Source organism: Benincasa hispida, chromosome 4 (genome assembly GCF_009727055.1).
Source record: "Benincasa hispida cultivar B227 chromosome 4, ASM972705v1, whole genome shotgun sequence".
Lineage (NCBI taxonomy): Eukaryota > Viridiplantae > Streptophyta > Magnoliopsida > Cucurbitales > Cucurbitaceae > Benincasa > Benincasa hispida.
The window spans coordinates 53,492,598-53,502,379 of NC_052352.1; the positions used below are offsets into that span (position 1 = coordinate 53,492,598).

General features: G+C 33.4%; 1 pseudogene; it reads left to right on the forward strand.

The window, feature by feature from the left end:
- The first annotated feature begins 3,486 nt into the window (after window positions 1-3,486).
- On the forward strand, window positions 3,487-9,366 carry LOC120076250 (annotated as a pseudogene).
- Window positions 9,367-9,782: the final 416 nt, after the last annotated feature.

A 9,782-nucleotide genomic window follows, 5' to 3' on the forward strand; every position in this document is an offset into this window, starting at 1 on the left:
TGTAACTAAACTTTTTGATCGAGGGATTTATGCTTTAATTAATTGAGCTATGTTTAAGATGAGAGATTATAACATCTTCTATTTAAAAAAAAAAAAGATTGATTTTATCTTTTTCAACATCGTAATTTAGAAAAACTCAAGCTTTTTTCTCTTAGAATTTGACCTAAATCTTAAATGTACTCGACACAAAAGGACCTCATGCATGATTTGTATGACTGCATAAATGTTTTCAAATTTAATTTTTGATGAAAAGTGACAAAGTGGTCACACTTAAAATGATAGTACGATTTTTTTTTTTTTTCAAATGACAATATGGTCACATTTAAGATGAAGAACGGTAATATGGTCACTTTTGGCACAGTATGGCCAAAATGAAAAGTATTTAATGAAGAAATTGTTTAGGTCCAATTAGTATTCAATGAAGAAATGGTTTGGGATCCATTAGTTTAAGTCCCGTTTGGTAATTATTTAGTTTTTTGTTTTTATTTTTGAAAATTAAGTATATTTTTATCCACATTTCTTTCAATGATTTGTATCTTTGTTAAGTACCATGGTTGAATTCTTAGCCAAATTCTAAAAATAGAAACAACTTTTTGAAGCCTACTCTTATTTTCTTAAAATTTGACTTGGTTTTTTAAACTATTGGTGAAAAGTAGATAATAAAAGAAGAAAATTGGGGGTGGAAGCAGTATCCATAGACTTAATTTTTAAAAACAAAGACCAAAAACAAAATAATTACCAAATGGAGCATTGAGTATCAAAATGCATATGATATGTATGTGTTTGCATATTTGACTTCGATAGCGAGGTTGTACCTTTTCTTTTAACTTTTCTTTTAGGTAATGGCGATTAGACGTACCGAACAAGCGACAAGATTGATTGTTGGTTGTTGCATGTTAGTATGTTAGCATGTTAGCATGTGTTTTTCGCCTCAAGGCTATATCATGAATAATCATCTCCCACCTTCTTCCTCCCTAAACCCTCTCAGCTTCTGAATCACATCCCACAAACCCATTTCCCCATTTTTGATCTCCCATCTTCTTCCTCCCTAAACCCTTTCAGCTTTCCCCTCCTATCACTACTTGATATTTTGTCATCTCGCTATCGCCGTTAAGACGTCTGAGTTTAGGAGGAGTACATGAGTGAATCAATATCACATTCGAAATAGAGGGACTTTAGGGACATGAAAGTATAGTTAAAAAGGCTTAAAAGAATAAAAAATCACTACATTACATATACTAACAAGGTATACCTTACTTTTCGATGATTCAATTACACGAACTCCAAAGTTAAGTGTACTTAGCTTGGAACAATCTTATATTGGGTGACCTCTTGGAAATTTTTCTAAGAAGCATGTGAGTGAAACAAAGCATGTTGAAATATAACATCTCGAGTTTTAGGTAAATTTAAATTAATTATCTTAAATTGGTATATTACGTTTTTCTAATCTTGATTTATAGAGCTAAATTGATAAGTTAATGAATTTAAATTAAATTGATAAGAGTTTGATTTTCTTTGGTAGAAAATTTATTATGATAAAAGTGTTAGGAGTTTGATTTTATTTTGGAGGGAAGACCAAAGTTAAAAAAAAAAAGAGGAGACGAATATATATATTTAATGTATATGTAAAAAAAAAGACAACTTGACTTTGACTAGTCAATTAGGGTTTTCACTTAAATTAATTATATGTATATTAAAAATAAAGGAAGCCATTTAAACCACTTAAGCCATTTAAGCTGCACGAATCCCTAGGAGGTGGTCTTCTCCCTCTTCTCCTTCCCTCAGTCGATCCTCACTCTCTTTCTCTCACTCTACAGCTAGGTCATCGGCAGCCTCCACGCGATCTGTCACCGTCAAGTCCTTTTCTCATTGACGTCGTGCGTCTTGGTCGAGTAGGGCACTGTCCGCAAATTGTAGTTGCAGCAGCTGTTTGTCGCTAATTCATGCACTACAAAAATTTTAGACTTTAATGTCTGTTAGAAAAAGTGAAATTGGATGTATAATGTCGTTTTTGTTTTTTTTTTTTTTTATAAAAAAAACAGATCTTTAATGTCGGTTTTAAACCAACATTGTAGATATACCTTTAATGTCGGTTTAAAACCGACATTAAAGATCCACTTTTTTTAAACCCCCCCACCTGATTTTTTTCATTTCTCGCTTATAAACCGTAAACACTTCTTTCCATCCTCACAAACCCTAACCACGATCGATTGTCGTCTCCTCTTTCTCATTCTAAATCCTCTCTCTCTCATCGTCTTTTTCTCTGCCACCACCGTCCTTGAGATTCCATTTTCCACTTTTGCGCGCTTCAATCCTTCATCGTCGGTGCTACGTTTCAACGGCCTCGCTAATCCAATACTCCCACTCACGATTCTTCTTCATTTGGTCTTTCCTCGACTCAGCCTCCTAGAGGACACCTGAGTGGCTGTCTCTTATACACATCTAGATGTGTATAAGAGACAGAGTCGGTGCTACGTTTCAACGGCCTCGCTAATCCAATACTCCCACTCACGATTCTTCTTCATTTGGTCTTTCCGCGACTCAGCCTCCTAGAGGACACCAGACCGTCCATTATGGAGAAGATGAAGATCGAGTTACATAATTCAAAAATGGCGGTGTGTTTAGTCGGCAGAGCAAGGAGGTTTGAGGTCACCAGACCGTCTAACTATAAAACTCCCTTTTGTTTTCTCTTTGAGCCGAGACCGATTCCGGAGACTGAGTCGCAATTCCGAGTTCTCACAGCGAAGAACTTGCCCAACGACATCCAGGTTCTTCCGTCAACTATAAAACTCTCTTTTCTTTTTTCTTTTTTAAATCAGATTTTAAGTTGAAACGTTATTTTATTAGGTAGCTATTTGGAAGAAGAATAAGGGCTCTATTGTATCTCTAACTAACTGTTCTCCCTTTTTTTCACAATAAAATGCCTCCTTTTTTTGCTTGTTTTATAAGCCTCAACTAATGATAAACTAGTGATTATTTCATATTTTCTTGGACTTGTAAAGCTTGTAGTTTAACTTTTGATCAGGCAGTTCTTTTCAATCTCTTGGATCATGTTGTTGGTGTTGCAGATTTTTCGATTTATGATTTGATTTGATTTGATTGATGAGTTTTATAGATGACATCACTCATCTTGAGGATAGGAAGGTGGAAAGGTTCAAGAAGAATATTTTGAAGAGGGGTTGTACCTGAGACTACTACAAAGAAGGGAAAGGACTACCCTGTTGGCCCTATTCTTCTTGCATTATTCATTTTTGTCGCCATTGGATCATGTGAGTTTTAGATTTTGAATGCTAATTTCCTCATTTCCTCTTTCACATTCTTATGCTTATGTTTTGGCATACTTTGAATTTTTATTATGTGATCCGAGCTTGTATGTGGGGAATTCTCTCAACCCTTCTCAGCATCCTGACGAACACATGATAAGCTACTCGTATGTGATTCGAGCCAGCTGATGAACATATCTCAAGTTTTAAGCTTAAACTACCCATGCCAAAGTTGGAAAGGATCTTACATATCAAAGAGACTCTAGAGAAGAGATCATCCTTGAAGACTCTTATATTGTTGTTGGTTCTGATGGGCACTTCAATGATTATTGGGGATGGTATTCTAACCCCAGCAATATCAGGTCTTGATGATTCATCTCTCTTTCCTTCACATAATAAACCAAAAATTTGTTTTATTGAAAGCTACATGATAAACCATAAAAATAGAATCTTTTCAAACATCCAATCTAATTAATGTGTCAACTGGGAAAAAGTGTCATGGATGAATAGAAGGTTTCTTTTACCATCTGACTCAACTAAGAAGTTGGTTAGTCGTTTAGCTTCAGTGGTTGTATTATGGCTTTAGTTTAGCTCTATCGAATGCCATTATTTTATTTTTGTTTGTCAAAATCCTGTTGAGTATCATTGTTGTGATAAACTAGATTTTTTACAGTGGTTAACTGATGTAAGGCCCTAGCCAAATTTTAGATTCTTGAGGATGCTAAGATAATAAAAATCAATTAAAAAATTTATGGGTTGAGTTCATTTCTTTCGCTATTTATAAATTGCTTATATTAACACAACTTATATTGAATCAATTCGAAGGTGCTGAGATTGGGGTGTTAAAATATTTAGGGCACACATCACTTGTTTCTGATGCTATCAATGCTAGTTTTTGGCTTTGATAGTTGTTTACTTATTATTATTTGTGTTGTGTAATATTGATAAGCTACTTGGTATGTTTGCTTATTGGAGGGGAAAGTATACATTCTTTTGTGGTTTTGGGAGGGGTTCATGTAAGGATTGAGTGGTAAAAAAATGATCTTATAAATACTTGTATCTAGATATGCTTCATATATAACTGATAGTATTAATTCCTAGTGTCCTTTTAGTTACATGTGCTTTTGTATTTGTTGTTATATGCAAGCATTTTAAGAGTCAATGGATATAATTCTCTACATATTGTTTTTTTATTTTTCTCCCTTAAAATGCTTGTATGTGCCTTACAACAACTTATGATATACGTGTTAATTCACAAGTTTGTTTTTGTGTATAGCTTTATTTTTCAGTCTTCATGTTTTTTTAGCTTATTTGGCTATTGAGAGAATGAAAAGTAAAATTTTAACTTTGTGTAACACTTTCATGATTTTTTTTTTATTATAGAGTAGGTGATATTTGGTTAAAATGACATCAAAGATTCTGCTACGTCATTGAGGGTGAAAAAGTTTATTTTTTGGTTTTTCTTTATGGCTTTGCTTCACGTGCTTGCAGACCTTGTTGTTTACTCTATTGGGTTACAACTCTTGTCATCCAAAACATTTGAACTTGATTCATTATTACTTTTATAAATAACATACATTTAATTAGAACTATATCAATCTATAGTACAAGATTGTTCTGTGCCCATGTTCTTTTTCTAAGGGGTGTTCAAAACATTTAACTTTTTCCTATATAGTCTTGATCTTGTTGGCCATAGTTTTCTGTAGTTCGGATCTTGGTAATGATGTGGTGGATAATCAAAACTTTTGGGACATTCTTGTATATTTTTCTTATTGCACTTTATGAAGGTCGTGCTTTAGCTATTAATTTGTCTTTACAGAAAGTCACAGTTCAGGAGAAGTTTGGTAGTACGTGAAAGGGATAATAACTTTAGGATATACTGATTGTGTTGTTTTAGAGTCTCTAAGCTAATCTTTCCATTGAATGGTTCTTATACATGCATTGTATAATATGTAAGTGTCGAGAATTTCAGCGATAGAATATCTATTATACTTAGTTGAAATAAAATGATATGCTTACAGGATCAAACACTACAAGAATTTCGGACTTTACATCTTTGTTTTTCAACTGTCACTCAGTTTGTATCTTCTGTTATTTCTTCTGTTGTTTACTAAATTTCTCTACTTGTTTGTATTTGGTTTATTGAGGAGAATATATTTGGAAAGAAGTGAGAATCTCAAGTTATTACAAAGTATAAAACTAAGAGAGATGGTTTATATGGAGTTAGAAGAGCTGGAGATATGTAATTGGCTATATCTATTGATATCAACTCTTGAGATCTATTTGTTTTTCTTGGAAGAATATGTTTAAATTGGCTATTTCTGTCAATTATTGGCATTAACTTCGTGAGATTTGAGTAATTTGTTCAAGGGTTGAATTCCAATATGTTCAGAGATGTAAAATTTAGATTTATACGAATGACCAGATCCCTGAATCTGTTTTTTTGAACTGGCATCACTCTTCTCTTTCTAGATTACGAATATTCACTGTGGAGATTGCCCAAAGGGAGTGATGAGAGGGAAAAAGTTAAGCATGAAGTTCACCTTAGATCTGTACGTAGAATTCAAGAATTATGCTTAAAAAATGGAGGAATATATATCAAGCTTGGTCAACATATTGGTCAATTGGTACGCCTTCTATCCACATCTCTGAGCATGTGATGAAAAAGAAGATGGGCCTGCAGTTCTTAATTTACCTTACCTCATTTCTGATGCAGGAGTATTTGGTGCCCCAAGAATATGTCCAGATAATGAGAGAATATATGTTGAACAAATGTCTAGTATCCCCGTACAATCAAGTGTGTGAAGTGTTCAAGAAAGAGCTTTGCATGACACTAGATAAGGTATATTTACTTAGCTAAACCTGTTTCATATAATCAGATTATACATTCATTCTGTTGAATGGAGATTACTTTTGCAATCTGACAGAAGCTGATTATCTTGATTGTGTTACTGTTACATATGAGTTGGCACTTCTGTTTTTTGTATCCTGTTTCATATAATCTCATTGTTATTGACTTAACACCATTATTTTATTGTAAACGAAATTTGTCTCATGAAGCAAGCCTTCTCATGTGCAGATCTTTTTTGAATTTAATCATGATCCAATAGCCAGTGCTTCCCTTGCACAAGTGCATGTTGCTCGTACCCATGATGGGCAAAAAGTTGTTGTGAAGGTCTTGTTGTACTCAATAAATTTGAACTTGAATTCACATGTATTTATATTGATTTGACTTTTGAGGGTCAATTTTGTTTAACTATGGTCCCTTTATATTCAGGTGTAGCACACTCATATGACTGATACTGCAGCTGTAGATCATGCTAATGTTGCATTAATTGTGAACACCCTATATCGACTTTTTTCTTTTGTTGATTATAGGTAATGTTCTAGAAAATCTTATGACCTTGTTAAGGGTTTGTTGATGAATGCATTCTGTCCATATAAAACCCATATAAATCATGCATCTATATACTCTGAATGAAGAAAAGGTCTGCTTTATCTTGAAAAATGTTCTGCAACAATAATATTGTTCCATAGACTTTTGGTGATATATGATCTCTTACGATGAAGAATGTTTTTTTGTTTTGATTTAGGTGGTTGGTTGATGAGGTTAGTGAAAGTTTGATTATATGTACTCTTTTTATGTCATGAGAAATTCTCTCTCGTGATTCTTCAGTTTTCACATGGATGTCGATGAACTTTCTTCCTTTTTTCCCCAAGTTGTTTAATTACTAACTTTACAATAGTTAAATTTATACTTAAGAAACTATGGGATTTTCAATGTCCTATTTGCTAGCTTCTGATCATGAATTTAAGCCCCTAAAAATTTGATTGTTCCAGATTGCTCTTACCATTATGCTTTAATGCTAGGTCGCATGTTAGTCTTCTCATTCTAAATCAGGTAGATTTCCTTCTGAAGATGTATACTTGAGAACCCTTAAGATCTTATTCAACGTGTTTTCCCAAGTTCTTTCATAAACTGATCTCTGATAGGCAAATTCATTGGGCTTAAAATAATATGAAATTATATGCCTTTTCTGTTTTGCACAACATTGAATCTGATTTTCCTCTCCTTAATGCTCATGTTATTAAGGTTATTTTTAAGGTTAGGAACTTAACTGGATTTTCCCCCCTTTCTATTCCACTTGTAAGCTTTCTATTCATGGTGATCTCCTATTTTATATCAGAATATCAGAGATTCTATGAGGATATTGGAATTGTTTCGAACAAACACAAATTACTTTGGTTAGAAAATGAGGGGTTCTGTCCTAAAATTTGTATTTCAGTCACTGTTTTGCATTGGCACAACATTAGTGAGTTTTCCTTGGGTAAAATTTTGTGATACTAGAATTAAATTCTCTTCGCTAAACAACTAATCATATGCCTAGTGACTCCCCCATATTTTAGTTTGAACTTTGATGTGTGAAACTAGATTGAAAATTTTATTTAATAATCTTCCACGAATAGCAAGTATAAGTGTATAACCTATGAATTTGGAATTTGCTCCATATTTTTGGTCCTCTTCTTTTACTTTCTATCTATGTTAGTTCCATTATTGACACAATTTTATCTCATCCTCAGGAACTTGATTTCTTAAACGAGGCCAGGAAATGTTTGGATAATTTTCGAAAGTTGTCTCCTCATATTGCGAACTATGTGTATGCTCCAAAGGTATATTGGAACTTAAGTACCTCAAAGTTATTGACCATGGAGTTTATGGATGGCGCTCAAATAAATGATGTTAAGGCCATTTAGAAGCTTGGGGTTCAACCATCAGAAGATACAAAATTAGTAAGACTACACATTCGTTTATTCAAGAAAATTAGGTTTATTTATGAGCATTATTTATATTTTGTCTTCGTTCATTGAGTGTTCCTTTCTTTACCCACTTGATAATCCTATATGCTCACGTGGTTTGTAAACTTCTATTTATTTATTTACAATTGTATCTGACTAGTCAGAAGATGTTTTACTGGTTTAGGAATTCAGACCATTCATTGAGATGTTATTTTAAAATCTTTTGAAATTGCTTACTTGACCATATTATGAATCAATGATATGAGTTTTACATCACTTGCTGATAAAATTACCTCGAACTTATTATATAGGTTAGTCATGCATTTTCTGAGATGATATATAAGCATGGATTTATGCACTGTGACCCTTATGCTGCAAACTTGCTTGTCCGTCCCTTACCTTCTAATAGAATGAGCATCTTTGGTGAGCTCTTACTAAATGATCGATTTATTTGTTAAAAAACCTATAGATAACTTCTTGAGATATCAATCTGTAGCCTTGCCTGTTCTTTATGAGATAAAAGAATTTTAATGTTGATGTGTGAATTCTTGTTCTGTCAGCACACAAGCAAAAGGAAGCAACAGTTGGTACTTTTGGACCATGGGCTGTACAAAGATCTTGACTTCAACATAAGATTTAACTATGTTGTCCTTTGGAAGGTATTTCCTTCTTAATTCATTGAAGTGTCGTCTCAATGTATTCTTGTTGCTAGCATGTCTCTGTCTTCACTTGCCATCTGATGTCATTTCTCTTCCTTACTGTTAAGCTTTAATGTTTCTGATGTTGAAGCAATAAAGGAACATAGTAAGAAATTGAGTGTTGGGGAAGATCTTTATGCATTGTTTGCTAGAATTCTTACTATGAAACCTTGGAATCGAGTCATTGACCCAGCAGTTGACCATTTAGTCATTCAAGGAACTGACAATGAACGTTCAGAATTACAGGTAGTTTCTCTTAGATGGTACATACCGCCCCCAACAAATAATAATGATAATAAAGGGAATTCATATATGCTCCTACACAGTGTTATAACCTATCCTGAAACACTATTTTACTTATTTGGTGACAATCATTATTTTTATAAGTTCGGAAAAACTCTTTTAAAATGAAGTAACTTATTCTTATCACAAGCTTTGCTCTCCTCTCCTCGAGAAAGTTCTAATGATTGCAGTCACCTTAGTAGACTTCTCAACTGGCTATTTGACGACGTTCGACCTTTCTTTCTTCTCAGATGTATGCTTCAGAGTATTTCCCCCAAATCTCAGAGCTCCTTAGGAAATTACCACGTGTAATTTTATAGTGGAGACTTTTACATCATTCTTTACACCTACCACTCTGGTGAGAGGAAAGAAGATTATTTCTTGTGCTCTTGGTTTGGAAAGGATAGAATCGAGGTTAGTTAGCATTTAGGGTTTATTTTGAGAAAATCTAACTATTGTAAGTTACATACTTAAATTTGGAATGTGGTTGTACACTTGCTAATTCAGTTGAATAACTAGTGTTGATTCTCTAAGAAAAGGAATAATGGAAGATGGTTTCCTTGATCTAATGAAAGTACTCTTGATTCCTATAAAAAATAATTGCTTGTAAACAAGTGTAGGGATGTTTTCTCATTCCTTACATTTTCATATCATGACATATTTAAGTGCATTTGTACATAAACACATGTGTTTATTGCTGTTAAACCATTTTCTATTATTTCAAACCTCAGGAAGATTAAAA